Source organism: Equus asinus, chromosome 19 (genome assembly GCF_041296235.1).
Source record: "Equus asinus isolate D_3611 breed Donkey chromosome 19, EquAss-T2T_v2, whole genome shotgun sequence".
In the NCBI taxonomy this organism is placed as follows: Eukaryota; Metazoa; Chordata; class Mammalia; order Perissodactyla; family Equidae; genus Equus; species Equus asinus.
The window spans coordinates 25,938,550-25,956,929 of NC_091808.1; the positions used below are offsets into that span (position 1 = coordinate 25,938,550).

General features: G+C 35.8%; 1 protein-coding gene across 8 annotated transcripts in view; it reads left to right on the plus strand.

Annotated features, from left to right (window-relative positions):
• Positions 1–18,380, plus strand: part of ERBB4 (erb-b2 receptor tyrosine kinase 4) — a 1,100,930-nt gene that overhangs the window by 843,458 nt on the left and 239,092 nt on the right. The gene's annotated exons all lie outside the window — the stretch shown is intronic.

An 18,380-nucleotide genomic window follows, 5' to 3' on the forward strand; every position in this document is an offset into this window, starting at 1 on the left:
CTCATCAAGCCATGCTGTCACAGGCGTCCCACATATAAAATAGAGGAAGATGGGCACAGATGTAAGCTCAGGGCCAAACTTCCTCAGCAAAAAGAGGAGATTGGTGGCAGATGTTATCTCAGGGCTAATCTTCCTAAAAAAAAAAAAAAACTGCTTTGCATGTGCTATTCCAAGATTCGACCCCTGGCATTTTTTTTCTCATAAAGTACAATTTAGAGTAAGTCATCACTATTACTCAGGATTTTTCATTGGGATTTTAGTAGATTAGAAATATTAAATTCTATTTCATCTTATTTCACTTCTAACACGTTTTTTTTCCAACTAAGAGCCTTCTAAATTGCAACCAACTAAAAATATAAACCCTTTGCAAACATTTCTGTAGATGGTACATATAGAGATACTTTGGCAATGAAAAAAGGAAGTGAAAAAGTAGCAGTTTTGGCAAAATTAACAAGTTATTCCAAGTAAAGAGAAATTACCTCTTGCTTTCCAAAGAACTTAGAACTAAATAGGTTAAACAACAGGTTATATATATATGTATATAAAAAAATGGCATCTGACCTGGCTCCTGACTAAAAGCTGAGATGAAAGTGATCAGTAAACTATTGAGAGTCGTAGGGCAATGCTTTCTCATCTAGTCAGCACCCAAATACTATTGATTGAAGGATCTGGCACTAATACGCTACAAAATGATGAGGGCTAGCACATATAGCATATATCTTTGATCTTAAACTTATTCTTGGTAGTCAATCCTTAAAAGCATGCTTAGTTTGTGAAATGATTTCAGTATTTTATAAGGAAAAAACGGCAGAATAATTATGTTACCGTGAACGTATTAAAGTAAACTTCCCCAGTGTGAAGATATTACTGAATTAGCATCTAAAACTGTCAGAATTTGCCCCCCAAACCCATTCTGAAATTCAAAATATTGTAGATCTGGAGTATATATTTGATAACTAAAATGGTAAGGATTTAAAAAAGAAAAACTTTGTGGTCAGGTAAAGTGAAGGAATTGCTCAATTGCTATATAAATTTTCTATTCCTGTGTAATAAATTGCCATAAACTTTGCAACTTAAAAACAAAACAACACAGTTCTGTAATTAAAAGAACAGGCGTGGCATGGCTGGATTCTCTCCTTAGGATCTCACCAGGCTGAAATCAAGGTGCTGTCTGGGCTGTGTTCTCATCTGGAGCTTAGAGTCTTCTTCCACATTCTTTCAGGCTGTTGGCAGAATCCAAGCCCTTGCAGTTGTAGGACTGTGGTGGGTACACACACCAGGGACTGGAACCCTGCGGGCCATCTTCAAATTCTGCTGCCACACCTACATGCTGACTTAAGCATATACCATTTCCAGTGATGCTTATCCTATTTTTTATTGTCTTGCAAGGAAAGAACTTAATTGTTTTTTGTGTCTCATGCAACTTTGCCATATAAGGACACCTTTAAGTGTGAGAGAAATTTTTCTTACTATCTTCAAATAATTTATCTTTTGTTTGCCATAAAAGGAGCCAGAAGCAAGCAATACGTTATTATCTTAGAACTAAAACTAGGGTTCCTTTGGACATTTATATTAGGTAAGGACTCAATGTACATGTTGGTTCCAGGTGTTCAGTACTCCATTTTTGAGCAATAACTCACAGATATAATTAGGACTAAACTGCCCCAATTTTAACACCAAAACTGTGGTCTTTCCGTTTATTTATCAGACTAGTGAGTCTTTCCCAAGAGTGCACCAGACCTGCTCTGTCCAATACGGTAACCACTAGCCACATGTGGTCACTAAGCACTTTAAATGGGGTTAAAACAAATTGAAGTGCGCTGTAACTGTAAAAATTACAGTGGATTTTGATGACATAGTATGAACAAGAGAATATAAAACATCTTGTTACAATTTTGACATGTTGATTGCGTGTTGGAATGTTAATAATTTTGGATATATTGGGTTAAATAAAACTTTATTATAATTAATTTCATCTTTTAAAAGTATGTCCACTAGCATATTTTAAATAAGGTGCTTGCGTTACATATCTGTCAGACAGCACTGCTCCACAGCTGTCATTATGACACTTTGAAGACTCTTTGTCAGTGAAAACCTTTTCATCACACCCTCATCTATGCAATTATATAAATAGAATTTATGGTAGATATTAAAAAAGAAGAAATAAAACTGTAACAGAGGGATTGTAATATTTTCTCTTGCGTCCCCACTTTGGAGGCCACAGATTCTGATTCTAGAATGTGACATCTAGATGGAGAGATCATAGGCCTTTTCCCTATGAATGATATTTTGGTAACAGTTTTACACACAAGAATGGTGGAGGGATGGCTTTTGTGTATTCACAGAAGGGTGTTTATTTTGTCTTTGTCAATAGGTTACAGACGAGATGAGTCAGATCCAAGGAAAAACATCCATTTGCCTGAACCCATTGAATGTACTTGTATATTTATATGTCTATACAGATGTTATAAACTTCTACAAGAGTAGACTAAAATATGATAATTTAGGTCTGCATTTAGAATTCCCAGTACTGTCTAATTCTTAAACTGAAAACTACTCAAAAATGTGGAATTATGTTGTACACACTCTCTTAAAATTGCATTTTGTAGCCAAGAAGTCTGTTAAAATATTGTTTCAATTTTTGTATGTCACAAATGAACAACACTTAGGCAGAAAGATTTCTTAAGTATATGTCAAAGTTTCTATTTTTATGCCTGACAGATATATCCAGGAAAGAGACAAAATTATTCCCCTATATAGCTTAGGCATACATTGTATTGGACCCTAAGTATCTTTTCCTTTTTCATATTTCCCATTTAACTAAAGGAATCTAATTAACTGCGACCCCCTTCTGTGATATGGTTACATAAAATGATGTGTAGATATTAACTCAAATTGCTCTCTTCGTGCTTTTTTCTTATTACCTCAGCACAGTCCCTAACTAATCATTCTTTCATAAACATACAATTATTTCTCCATACTATGTATGTAGGCAGGAGCTAATTAACAGAGAGTGCTTTGATTTACCAGCGAATTTTCTCACAGTGAGTTCATTCTCTGCTACCGTCTGCCCTCAAACCCAAAGTGATATAATTTCATTGTAATTTCACAGTAACTCAGTACTAAAGAATGAATGACAAGGAAAGAAAACCCACCCCTAATAAACGCTGAATGCTTGTAGCTTTGCAATTTTTATGGCATTCTGTTCCTCTACCCAGAGTAAGGGCTTCCATATGCTTGAGTCATTTATGAAATAATTATAGTTACTTTTATTAGAGCACAAAATAAAAGAACAATAACAAAAACCTCTTACCATAAAAAGTTTACTTGTTAAGGGAGAAAAAATTCTTTTTTTAATAAATGAAGAAAATCTGTTTTCCAAAGATCCTTATTTTTTTTAATCTCTGGACCTCAAATCCTAGAGTTCAAATCCTGGAGAGTTACATTGTTCTATACACAAAGAAAGAAACAACAATGGGAAAATCTAAGCACCATTTCTTATTTCTTTCCTAGAATAGTGTTGCTTTTTCCAAAATCTTCCCAGATTTAGCAGGAGCTTGTTTTTGCCATTCTTAAAAAAAAAAAAAATAATCCTTATGTATCTATCAGGTGTGCTATATTATCACATTTAATTTTCATGATAAGCATATAAAAATAGTTATCACCATTCCTATTTTACAAATGAGGAAACCGGTCAGAATAATTAAGTAATTTACAAAAAATCACTTAGCTAGTAAGTGGCAGAGCAAAAATCTGAGCTCAAGTGTGTCTGATGGATTTTAAAGACCACATTTCTTCCTTTCTACCAGGCTGCTTCCCAACTGGATGAACAGTTAAAAGCTATTTCTATGATGAGGATGATTGAATATTTTATCGTCTACTTAAACAATTTCACCTATTGTCTTTCCCTTAGTTCTAAAGTCCTAGTTTTTACCTACTATGCCTTTCTCCAATGTACAGGAGTTTACAATGCTTGTTCTCACATAGCATATTTTAGTCTAATGATACACCTGGCATTGCTTGGTCGGGATGGAGCAATACTTCCCATGATCTAGGCACATGCTCCTGTATAATAATAACATAATATAAATATATTTTTACATTTTTTTATATTATGAATATACCAGAGACTAATCTAAGGCATTTGTGAATCAGTTTATTTTTTATCTTTTCTAAAGTTGCAGTTATTTATAAGTTCTGGAGAGATTTGGTAAAACCATGGTGGTTTCAAATGAAAACCACTACCACCTGACCTGATACTAATTCCCTTCATGCTTCCACTCCCAGGCTCACTTATCAAACGTGGAAATAAGAATCCACACTTCATGGATGCTCAGCAATAAAATAACCGACAGTATGGTGCTGGGCTTAGGCAGTGTTTCCTCTAGATTTTCCTCCCTGGTACATACAGTAAGATTTGTGAGCTGGAGCAAAGTTCATTGAGAGCAGCAATGAGTTCAGGTGATAGAGTGTGAATCCTAGGTTGTGTATCACTTTGTTCTGTTGATAAGGTGAAAAGTGATTTCTGCCAAGAAAAAGTCTTCCCACTGTTGGTACAATCACACATACCAAATTTTACTTATTTTTGAAAGGATGAAACAAAAAGCACACTCTTCTATATATGTTACTTTATAATAATTACCAAGTAAATATTCATTTTATTTTCCACATGTCAGACATTCTGCTAAGGCACTGGGTAGAGAATGGAGAAACAAATTAACGTTATACCTAATATCATGAGATTCATGGTATAGTGGAAAAGAAAAAACTATTCAATATCAGTTTGTAATTATATATTTGCATGATTATTTACTATGAGGAAAACTGTAAATGAACTGGATGGTGTGAGGTGGTCAGAAAAAGAAAAATATAATAGATGGCATCTCAGTTTTTGACCTAAGTAACTAGGTGAAGGGTGATGCCGTAAACTGACATGGAGAAGACTCAGAAGGAAGTGGAACAAATTTTATGGGGAATAAAGATTCTGTTGAGGCCATGATAAGCTTCAGTTGTTTACTTGGTAGCTGAGTGAAGATTTTGCATGGGCAGACAGTTACAACACTCTGGAGCTCAAGAGAGGGGTCTGAATCATGAGTCATATTTAAATCCATAACATTGGATGAGATCCCACAGGCGGAAAGTGCACAGGAAAAGAGAACTGAGGAATGAGACTCAGGATACGGCAACATTTAAAGGGCAGAAGAGATGAGACGGATAGCAGATAGCAGATTGAGACAGAGCTGGAGGAGGTAGGAGGAAAACCAGGGGAGAAGGAGTACTCTAAGCCAAGTGAAGAAAGTGTTCCTAGGAGGAGGGAAGTGATGCTGCGGCTGGTACCCAGAGGGAAGCAGTATTGACCATGTTATTTGACAAGATGGAGGTTATGAGTGAAACTTGAAAAGATAGGAGCAGATTCCATTGGAGTGGTAGAAATCAAATGGGTGAAGAATTGCAACAGGTTAAGAAGAGGAAGAGAGAAGACAGAAATGGAAACTGCTTGTATGGAGAAAGCTTTCAAGGTGATTGCTGTGAAGGGAAGTGAACATGGAATCAAGGGCAAGTGTTTTTTTGTTTATTTTGCATAACTTGGGAAATATTATAACATGTTTGTAAACTGATGGGAATGATTTGAAAAACGGTCATTTTGACAGATCCCAGTGATGTTAATGGCAAATTTAATGTACAGGTATAGAAGCCTTTCCATATACAGAGGCATTGAGAGTGAATAGGAACTGTGGAAATGCAGAGAGCCAAATGTTCATTTCTTCTGAGAAATTTACAGGTGAACGAAAGGAGAGCGATCAGGACATAGTTGGAGAGGGAATAATATCAAGAGAAAGATATTTTGAAGATGGATGAAGTTTGAGTCTGTTTTGGAAGATCTTGTAGAGAGTGAAAGTTTGGAAATACAAGAGAGAGAAGAGGTTATCAATCATAAGTCTCCTGAAAAACTTAGAATAATTAGGAAGCAAAGGAAATGGGAAAAGATTAGAAGTGGAGATGAAAAGCCCCCCATTTTATCTGGAGAATAAGTAGAGGATGCAGAAAGATGCAGACAGACTAATGGACAAAGGCTGAGGGAGTTTCTGTTTAATGTTCTATGTTTTCTCTGAAGTTGTAGATGAAGTCATCTTACCGAAAGGGAGGATGGTATGTTTTAGTGTATGTGCGTGTGTGAAGGGATTGATGGTCTGTGATATTAAATTCAAATATAAACTGTGCTAATTTTTGCATTTAAAATATTCTGACACTAATTCATAAATAATCAATAATTTGCAATGTGTTACTTTACATGTATCCAACTGAAGGTCACCCTATTTTATTTTTGCGTGGAAAATAACAGGTTGTGGTTTGCTATCAGTGATTCTGGACTCATTAAATTAGAAGACTGTTAAATATTTAATCAGAATCTAACAGCATCCTGTATGCGTTCTGAGAAATTAACAGATTTCAATACCTGTAGTGATAATTGCAAAATGCTGATATATAACAATTACTCCAAATTACACCATTACTACAAACATCAGCATTTGCGTAATTGTGCAGGTACAGAACATTAGTATATCAGGAAATCATACTGAAATATCTTTCCTGTTTCATTTTTTTGAAATGCTCTCAAGTAAGGAATTATAATCAACAGTCCCTTATATGTGAAATTTCTTTGGCTTCTGATTGTACTGACATAGCTAAATTTATTCTCAAACAACAGTTCTCATCTTAGCAATTTGTGCAATATGCTTCTCTTTTATATCTAAAGTAAGCAAAGGTAGAATTCACCATCCTGCCTGTTAAAGCTCACCAGCCATAATTTAAGTATTTCTTTTCCTTTTTTCTTCTTCCTGTTTTTTTTTTAAAGATTATTCCCTTTAATATATTTTAAAATGGAATGCAAAATTACCAAAGTAGTGCATGCTCAGTGTATTAAATCCTGATGTATGTGTGTATATAGTTGTGTTTATCCTTCCACACATTTAGTTTAGCCTCCTACTAACACATATATACCCTAAGAAAGGTTTTTGTTTGTTTACAAGTATGCGAACATACTCTCCTCGTTATTCAGCAACTTTCTTTACTCACTTGATAGTGCATTATGGACAGCCTTGTAGATCAGTAGCTATAACACTTTCTTTTTAAGGTTGAATTTTTTTCTAGCATTAATGTACCACCAATCTCCTATTGAAAGTTAGTCAAGCTTTCCTAATTTTACATCTTTTACAAATTAGAAAATCACATATATATGTGTATGTATCTGGCATTATAGAGTGTAGGTTTAGCTAGGTATCAATTAAAATGCATGGAAAATATTCAATTTTATCATTCAAACTTGCTAATTACTATCAAAATTCAAATAGGCAACACATTAAAAATTATAGAACTAGAACATTCGAGTTACAGTCTCACTTTACTTATATATATTTAATTATATATATAATTTTATAAGAAATCATTTTTTATACCTATCAAAAATTAGATGAGTCTCATCAAATATGGCTGAAAGTTTTTCACCAAAAATTCCCAAGGACTGCATGATTTAGAAAATTTTCTAACGAGTTTATTGTTTTCTTCATGTTATAGAGAGGACCTGATGAATAAAAAAGTTTAGTTAACCTTCTTTCAACATAATTTTTCATTTTTCAATTGGTTTTAAGTGATCCTAGATGGACAGATATATATAAGGATCTTTAATAGTTCAACGATTCATAGGATGACTTTGGTCCTATATAGGTTTTAAATAATTAATAAGTAAAACAGCAAATAGCAGTGAGTCATAGCAATGACACACCCTTTACAAACACTAAGAGTAGCTTGCTTTGAAGGACTGCTCCCTTGCTTTTCTCTCTCTCGCTCTCTTTTAATTACTGAGACATCATTCCCTGATAATAAAGAATAATTGCCATGGATTTTAGAGGTTGATGCCCATTGCATGCCATCTAAAATTTACAGTTGTTTTCTTTGGATTGTTTTTCACTATTTTGCCAATAACTAAAGTAGTAATATACTCAGTGTTCCCACAATGTCCTCAAGAAGAGGTGATCATGTTCTCCAGCAACCAACTCAGTGCCAGAGAGTGAAGTTGGACCTATTAACTGCCATCTCTTGTTCTCCACTCTATTTGCCCTAAGAAAAACTGAAATTTTGTAAGAACTCAGCTGGTGTGGTAATAAGTAAAGGTAAGCCATTTTTCTAGGTAATATCCCAGATGGAAAAATAAATATACATAATTTGAAAAATTGAAAGACTGAGAAGAAGAAAGTTTTCAGATATACATCAGTCAGGAAATTTAAAAGAAATTAATATGTCTACTCCATACTACTTTTAGATTATTTCCTTAATAACCATTTATAAGACAAAGAAATTTTAAAATATCCTCTCTTGGATGTCCAAAGCAATGCATACCATTAAATATGGCCTAATGTTAACAGTATATGTAATTTCAATAAAAGAAAAATAATCGACACAAAACAGATGTAAAAATTAATATTATAGCCGGGAAGACAATCTGGTTCATGTAAGTGTATTTTTTTTCCTTGGTAGTAATGATTTCTTCTGCGTGTAAATGAAGTGGTTTCAGGCAAAGTATAAAGTTTCCTTGCTATTATATTATTTCAATGTTATTTGAATTGACTTAGGTTCAATTTTTTTTCTTTGTTTACATTATCTGGTGGCTCTAAATCTGTATTGAGAGCATCTGCAGAATCATGACATCTTCTAAGCAATCACTTTAGGCAAAAAAGTGTTTCCCCATAATTAGAAACATGTTCTAATTAGGCATTGGGTGTTTATATAAGTTTAAAAAGGAGTTATATTGCTAAACATTGTTATTAGATGCTTTGAAATGTGTTTCTGTCAATTTGGTCACAATAAACCTCCCCTTATAATATAAAAGTAATCCATTCTACATTGAAAACATTATTTAAAGTGGGGTGCAATGACCAAAAGTCCTTGAAGGGGGGTTTGTTTGTCTTTTCTCCAAGTCCTCTGTGGAGTACTTTAAAAGAGAATAGACAGAACAAGCCTCACCCTCTCATTTTTTTCCTTGGCTTACTTCCAATCTACTATGGACCCAGAAATTAGAAAAATTGGATATTCATGTTTTGACAAGTTAAATGCTAATGAAGAACTCTGTTTTCTTCCTGTTCTCTTTATTGATCTTCCTGTAAAATATTTTCTTGAGATTCGCAAGTTAGGAAAACATTTTACTACTTTTGAAATTTATCACTATTTGAAAACAGATGACAATGAAAATGTTGTCCATTATAACATATTTAAATTCTACAATTCAAAGACTGCATGCTTGAGGAAGCTTTACAAGTTTCTACTAAGTTTTACATGTAAAAGTATAGGGCACCTCCCCTCCCTCAATAAAAGTGTTCAGTCAAGACTGGTAGGTAGTCTGGTGAATGACCAAGAGACTGTGATGATTAAACAGACATAAATAATAGGAGCATCAGGGTTATTAAAGTTATCTGGAAAGGAAAGGGCCATTGGTTCATCTTTTGTGTTAAAACTCTAATTTTCTTGAGATAGCACATTTGACAGTTCAATGCAAGAAAATAAGGAAAGCGTGGAAAATCTGGACACAGTCCCTTTATCAATTAGGACCTTATTTGGCTACAAGTAAAATAAGAGCTGATATTAATGGCTTCAAAAGATAGTTTTATGTGTTATTATTTAAATACAGAAGTCTAGAAGTGAGAGAACTGTTGTCATTGGTTCCATGGATCAGTAAAATCAGGGCTGGAATTAATGTCGTTTTCTTATCTTTCTGTCTTGGTAGCAAGATGGCTGCAGCAGCTCTAAGCATTGTGTCCAAGGACAGAAGTAGAGGGACCAGCTCCAGCTGTACTTGTCCCCTCCCAAAATCCCTCTAGCTAACATATCCTTTCCTCTCGTTGGCCATAAATTTATTGTATTTACACCAAGATGCTGAGAGACTGGGGGTGTTATTTAGCTATTTAAAAATGACTAGATTAGAAGGTGTTAGGGAGCAGGGAATCAGGGATGACAGGGGTTAGTCAACCAGGGACTCTGACACAGTGTGGTGAGAGATGAACTAAACTACAACAGACAAACAAGAGTTGCAACTGGGAGGAATGTCAGCATCGTGGTGGAGGGAGCCCTTCCCTTGGAATCTCCCCTCTAAGATACAACCAAAAGGACATTCATATACCAACAGAGGACAAATGCACATCACAAAATACGTCTGAGAGACCCATGCAGCCATACGCCTGAAGGTGGTGGTGGGGCTGGATCCTCCAGAGGAAGTGAAAGCTGATCTGCAGGAGCTCTGCGGAGAGAGATGGGCCGGAAACTGTACTCAGAATCATCTGGAGCACTGTGCGGTGAGTGCGGTAAAGGTGGCAGGGAAGGGGCGCAGGTGGGGAGAGGTCCCCTGTCCTCACTCAGCACCCCAGCCCCAGAGTCTCTGGAGCACAGTGCAGAGAGCATGGCAGTGGCAGCTGGGAAAGTGCACAGGTGAGGGAGGTGCCTCATCCCTGCCAGACAGTCCAGCCCAGGGATCATCTGGAGCATGGTGCAGAGAGTGTGGCAGCAGCAGTGGGGAAAGGAAAAGTGCACAGTCCTGCAATCACCAGAGCTCCATACAGAGAGACAAGCAGGGACTGGGGGAAATGCTGGGGAAGGAGAGTACTTCTCCCCATGCCTGGTGCTCCAGATCTGCCACCAATCAGTTGCTCAGAGAGAAAAGCAGTCAGTGGCTGGAGCTGGGGGACCCCTGCTTGTGCCAGGCCCAGAATGCACAGTGCTTGATCCCCATCCTGTGGTGGTATGTGGTAGCTTCAACCAGATAATAGCACCATGAGGAAGCAAAAATCTACTCCATCAAGCAGTATGAGTAGGTATATGAAAGTTCCAGGCTAGAAGGAAAGTGACAAGTACCCAGAAACCAACCCTGAAGGAACAGAAATCCATAACCTAAATGACAAAGAATTCAAAACAGCTATCATTAAAAAACTCAATGACTTACAAGAAAACACAGAAAGACAAATTAATGGATGCAGGAGCTTCTTCCCAAAGGAGATTGAAACCATAAAGAAGAACCAATCAGAACTGTTGGAGATGAAAACCACAATGGATGAAATAAAGAAAAATCTGGATTCCCAGAACAACAGAGCTGACAAGATAGAGGAGAGAATCAGCCAGATAGAGGATAGTACTATAGAAATGCTTCATAGGGAGGAGAAGAGAGAACTAAGACTAAAAAGAAATGAAGAAGCTCTCAGAGAAATATCTACTCAATTGGGAAATGCAACATAAGGATTATAGGTATTCCAGAGGTGGAAGAGAAGGAGAATGGAGCGGAAAGCTTGTTGAAAGAAATAATAGCTGAGATCTTCCCAAACCTGGGGAGGAAACTGGAAATCCATGTGAAAGAAGCCTCCAGATCTCCTAACTTTGTCAATGTAAAAAGATCCACTCCAAGGCATATAATAGTGAAGCTGGCAAAAGTAAAGGACAAAAGAAAATATACTAGGGGCAGCAAGGTAGAAGAAAATAACTGACAAAGGAACGCCTATCAGGCTTTCAGCAGATTTCTCAGCAGAAACTCTATAGACTAGGAAAGAGTGGAATGATATGTTCAAAATCCTTAAAGACAAAAATTTTCAGCCAAGAATACTCTATCCAGTGAGAATCTCCTTCAGATATGGTGGAGAAATAAAATCTTTTCCAGATAAGCAAACGCCAAGGGAGTTCATTGCCACAAGACACTCCCTAAAAGAAATCCTCAAGAAGGCCCTCACACCTGAAAAAAAAAAAAAAAATAATAGGAAAGGAGCTAGAAAGCCCTGAGCAAGGAGGTGAATAGGTAGGGAATAATCAGAGAACAGCAGCTCTCTATTAGATCAGGTTAGTAAACACTTAACTCTAACATCAAGGGTAAAGAAAAGGAAAACACCAAAGCAAAAATGATCTCATAATTTTAACCCAAAACTCACAACACAAGATGGAAAAAGATAGGACAAAAATAACCCAGAAAGGGAAGAGGAAAGGGATGGAATCAGTATAGTCTAAGGAAATAAGAAGCTATCAGAAAATGGACTATCCTAACTATGAGATTTTTTATACGAATGTAAGGGTAACCACTAAACTAATAATTAGAACAGAGACATTTATGATAAACAAGGAGAAAATGAAGAAAACCAACAGAGAAAACTACCTAATCAAATTGGTAGTCCAAAATACATAGGAGGAGAAACAAAGGAAATGCAGAAGACCTGGGAAACATGCAATAAGCTGCCAGTATTAAGCCGTGATATATTAATAGTCACTCTAAATGTAAATGGATTGAATTCTCCAATCAAAAGACACAGAGTAGCACGACAGATTAAAGAAGGAGACCCAACAATATGCTACCTACAGGAAACACATCTCAGCTCTAAAGACAAACACAGGCTCAGAGAGAAGGGATGGAAGTTGATACTCCAAGCTAACAGCAAACAAAAGAAAGCAGATGTTGCCATACTTAGATCAGACAAAGTAGACATCAAAAAAAGACAGGTAAAGAGAGATAAAGAGGGGCAGTACATAATGATGAAAGGAACAGTCTACCAAGAAGACACAACATGTATAAACATATATGCACCCAACCCAGGAGCACCAAAGTACATAAAGCGACTATTAACAAACCTAAAAGGAGATATCAATGACAACACAGTAATAGTAGGGGACCTCAACACCCCACTTACATCAATGGATAGATCATCTAGACAAAAAGTCAACAAGGAGATAGTGGACTTAAACCAAAAATTAGATCAGGCAAACTTCATAGATTGATATAGAGCACTCCTCCCCAAACAGTAGAATATACGTTCTTCTCAAGCGACATGGAACATTCTCAAGGATAGACCATATATTGGGAAAAAAGGCAAACCTCAATAAATTTAAGAAGATTGAAATCATATCCACTGTCTTTTCTGACAGTAATGCCTGAAACTAGAAATCAACTACAAGATAAAAACTGGAAATGGAATAAAAATGTGGAGACTAAACAACATGATACTGAACAGCAAATGAGCCATCAAAGAAATGAAGAGAGAAATCAAAAAATATTTGGAGACAACCGAGAACAAAAACGCACCATACCGACTCTTATGGGATGCAGCAAAAGTGGTCCTAAGAGAGAAATTCATTGTGATACAGGCCCATCTTAACAAACAAGAAAAAGCTCAAATAAAAAATCTTAAACTACACCTAACAGAATTAGAAAAAGAAGAAAAAACAAAGTGCAAACTCAGCAGAAAGAGGGAAATAAAAATTAGAGCAGAAATAAATGAAAATGAAACCAAAGACTGTAAAAAGGATCAATGAAACAAGGAGCTTGTTCTGAAAGGATAAACAAAATTGACAAACCCTTAGCCAGACTCACTAAGAAAAAAAGAGAGAAGGCTCAAATAAATAAAATTAGAAATGAAAGAGGAGAAATTACAATGGATGCCAAAGAAATACAAAAGATTATAAAAGAATATTATGAAAAACTATATGACAATAAACTGGTCAACCTAGAAGTAATGGATAAATTATTAGACTCTTACAACCTCCCAAGACTGAATGAAGAAGAAATAGAGAATCTGAGTAGACCCATCTCAAGTAAAGAGATTGAAAGAGTAATCAAAAACCTCCCCAAAAATAAAAGTCCAGGACCAGACGGTTTCTTGGGAGAATTCTGCCAAACATTCAAAGACAATTTATTACCTATTCTTCTCAAACTATTCCAAAAACTTTAGGAGGACACAGATATTCCTAACACATTCTACGTGGCCATCATCACCCTGATACCAAAGCCAGATAAGGACAACACAAAGAAGGAAAATTACAGGCCAATATCACTGATGAACATTGGTGCAAAAATCCTGAACAAAATACAGGCAAACTGAATACAGCACTACATTAAAAAGATCATACACCATGATCAAGTGGGATTCATACCAGAGACACAGGGATGGTTCAACATCTGCAGATCAATCAATGTGATACACCATATTAACAAAAGGAGGAATAAAAGCCACATGATCATCTCCATAGATGCAGAGAAAGCATTTGACAAGATCCAACATCCATTCACGATAAAAACTCTCAATAAAATGGGTGTACAAGGAAAATACCTCAACGTAATAAAGGGCATATATGACGAACCAACTGCCAACATCATAGTCAATGGGGAAAAAGTGAGAGCCATTCCACTGAGAACAGGAACAAGACAAGGGTGCCCACTCTCACCACTCTTATAAAACATAATAGTAGAGGTTTTGGCCAGAGCAATTAGTCAGGAAAAGAAATAAAAGGTATCTAAATAGGCACCAAAGAAGTGAAACTCTTGCTCGTTGGAGATGACTTGATTTTATATATAGAAAACCCTAAAAAATCCAAAGGAAAACTGTTAGAAATAATCAACAACTACAGCAAAGTTGCAGGATACAAAGTCAATGTACAAAAATCAGTGGCATTTCTATACTCTAATAATGAACTAATAGAACAAGAACTCAAGAAAACAACCCCATTTACAATCACAACAAAAATAGTAAAATACCTAGGAGTAAATATAACCAAGGAGATGAAAGACCTATACAAGGAAAACTATAAGACATTATTGAAAGAAATCAATGATGACATAAAGAAATGGAAAGATATTCCATGTACATGAATTGGAAGAATAAACATAGGTAAAATGGCCATACTACATAAAGCAATCTACTGATTCAATGCAATCCCAATCAGAATCCAAATGACATTCTTCACAGAAATAGAACAAAGAATCCTAAAATTCATATGGGGCAACAGAAGACCCCGAATAGCCAAAGCAATCCTGAGAAACAAGAACAAAGCTGGTGGCATCACGATTCCTGACTGCAAAACATATTACAAAGCTATAGTAATCAAAATAGCATAGTACTGATACAAAAACAGGCACACAGATCAATGGAACAGAATTGAAAACCCAGAAATAAAACCACAGACAACTAATCTTCGACAAAGGAGCCAAGAACATACTCTGGGGAAAGGAAAACCTCTTCCATAAATGCTGCTGTGAAAACTGGACAGCCATATGGTAAAGAATGAAAGTATATCATTGTCTTTCTCCATACACAAAAATAGACTCAAATAGATCAACAACTTGTAGGTAAGACCTGAAACCATAAAACTCCTGGAAGAAAATATAGGCAGTACACTCTTTGATATCAGCCTTAAAAGGATCTGTACAAGTATGATGTCCACTCTGACAAGGGAAGGAAAAGAGAAAATAAACAAGTGGGACTTCATCAGGCTAAAGAGCTCCTGGAAGGCAAAGGAAACCAAGATTAAAATGAAAAAACAATCCACCAACTGGGAGAAAGTATTTGCAAATCATATATCCAATAAAGGGTTAATCTCCATGATGTATAAAGAACTCACACAACTGAACTACAAAAAAATAAACAACCCAATCAAAAAAAGTGGGCAGAGGATATAAACAGACATTTTTCCAAAGAAGACATACAGCTGGCCACTAAGTACATGAAAAGATGCTCAACAACACTAATAATCAGGGAGATGCAAATCAAAACTATTCTTAGATATCACCTTACACCTGTTAGAATGGCTATAATCATCAAGACAAAACGTGATAAATGTTGGAGAGGTTGTGGAGAAAAGGGAACCCTCATACACTACTGGTGAGAATGCAAGCTGGTACAGCCACGGAAATTTCTCAAAAAAATTAGAAATAAAAATACCATATGACCCAGCTGTCCCACTACTGGGTATTTATCCAAAGAACTTGAAATCAACAATACAAAGAGATCTATGCACCCCTATGTTCATTGCAGCACTATTCACAATAGCCAAGACATGGAAGCAATCCAAGTGCCCAAGGACTGATGATTGGATAAAGAAGATGTGATATATATATATATATATACAATGGAATATTACTCAGCCATAAAAAAAGACATACTAGTCCCAATCGAAACCACATGGATGGATCTTGAGGGCATCGTGTTAAGTGAAATAAGCCAGACAGAGAAAGACACTGTATGATTTCACTCATATGTGGAATATAAACAAACTTATGCACAAAGAGAACAATTTAGTGGTTACTGGGGTTGGAGTTGCGGGGGGAGGGAGGTGGGCAAAAGCGTGCAGGGGCACATTTATATGGTGTTTGACAAATATTAATGTACAGTTGAAATTTCACAATGTTATAAACTATTTAGACCAGAATAAAAAATTTTAAAAAATAGCAACTGGTCTGAGGATCAGTTTCACTAATTTTAGGAGAATACATTATTTTACAAATTACTTTGAAATCAGGTTAAGCAAATATTAAATATGTATCCGCTTCAACTCAGACACGCATTAAGTAAATAAGTCCTCCCATTTTCTTTTCATTGGAAATAGTTTAGAATTATGTTTTTGTTAAATTTAAAAATATATAGGAAACTGAAATTATTGAAATATTTATGTACTTATAGGGGTTGATTTAAGATAAAAAGTATGTAAATATTTACAGAAGTAGACTACTCATTCAGTTATTTATTCATGTAACAATTATGTCCTTAGGGCTTCTTTTCATGAGACAGTAAACTACCCTCCATAGAAATATAAAGATGTTTGTGACAATTCCAGCACATGAATGACTTATATTTGTACTTTTAAAGATAAAAATTTCATTATTTTACTGTTAAGCTCTGAATATGTACATATGGCTATTTCCCTCCCCTAAAGTTATTTGAAATTTATGCATTGCTCGTGAAAATAAAACCCTTAAAATGGCGACCTTAGCAAGGCTGGCCTGGTGGCGCAGCGGTTAAGTTCGCAGGTTCCACTTCTCAGTGGCCCAGGGTTCACAAGTTCGGATCCCGGGTGCAGACATGGCGCCGCTTGGCAAAAGCTATGCTGTGGCAGGCGTCCCACATATAACGTAGAGGAAGACGGGCATGGGTGTTAGCTCAGGGCCAGGCTTCCTCAGCAAAAAGAGGAGGATTGGCAGTAGTTAGCTCAGGGCTAATCTTCCTCAAAAAAAAAAAAAAAAAAATGGCGACTTTGTTTTAAAACTCCTAAACGAACTAAATTAAACTAGAAGTCAGCAGATGCCATGAGATACATTAGAAGAAAATGTTATAGATTAGAAGTAAAAGAATGTTGGCCTCAATGAGATAGAGGAAAGAGGAAAAGAAGGAAAGAGGAAAGCAGTGGGAATGAGCAAGGATCTGATTATGTGTTCCTAAGCTTTTTGCTAGTTTAAGCAGATGTGGAATGTTGAAGAAAATGGAAAGATAAAATTGCTATTTGCCAAAATAGGAGAGACTCAGGGAGGAATAGGCAATACTTTTTGGGAGGAGAGAGGGTGTTGGAATGAAAGTTAGTTTTGGAATTGCTAAAGCTGAGATATTAGATATTAAGTGGAGACATCAAGTAGGCAATTGAAAACGTGAATTCAGTTGAGAGGTCTGGACTGAAGATGTAAATTTTCTTATGATTACATAGATAAAGAGATGGATGATACATATCTAGGGACTAAATCTAAGAAGAAAAGAGAAGAAATCCAATGATGAAGTCCTGGAACCGCCCTACATTTAGCAATCAGGTAGATGAGAAGGGAGCAACAAAAAGGGCTATAAAGGACTGACTAGATAAAGAAGAAACTAGAGAAAGTGATGTGATGAACTCAAGGGAAGACAGTGTTTCAAAGAAGGGAAAGTAATCACCGATATGAAATGTTACTAAATGATGGGTTAAGATTAGGTCTAAGAAATGACCATTTTTGAGGAATCTTTATATTGTTTTCCAAAGTAGCTAAACCAGTTTACATTCTCATACAACTGAAATTTATATAATGTTATAAACCAATGTTACTGCAATAAAAAATTAATTAAATGTAAAAAAAGAAGTGACTACTTGATTTGATGATAAAGAAACCATCGGTAACCTTGACAAGAGCTGATTTCATGGCAAGGTAGGGACAGTGATGGGAATTAGTTCAAGAATCAAGAGAGTGTAAATACAGTGAGCAGTTACAGACAACTATTTAGAAGATAAATGCAAAGAACATATTTTGCTACTTCCACAATTGTTCCAAATACTAAAAATACTCATCAAGTGGAGTAATTGCATTTCTCAAATATATTATCACCTAAAATAGCCCATTTGCTCTTTGATTCATTTAATAATAATTATTGAGAGTCTTCTTAGAGAAAGTTATTAGGAGGTATAGAGCAATAAAAAAGTAGAAATAATGGCCCCTAAACTCACATGGCTTATAATTTACCTGGAAATAAAAAAGAATCCAAGAGAGAATAATTATCAATAGCTAAATCAGGTTTAGTCTGGGAATGTATAAAAGAGACACAGTGTACTAAGGAGAGATATTCGTGTAAATATGA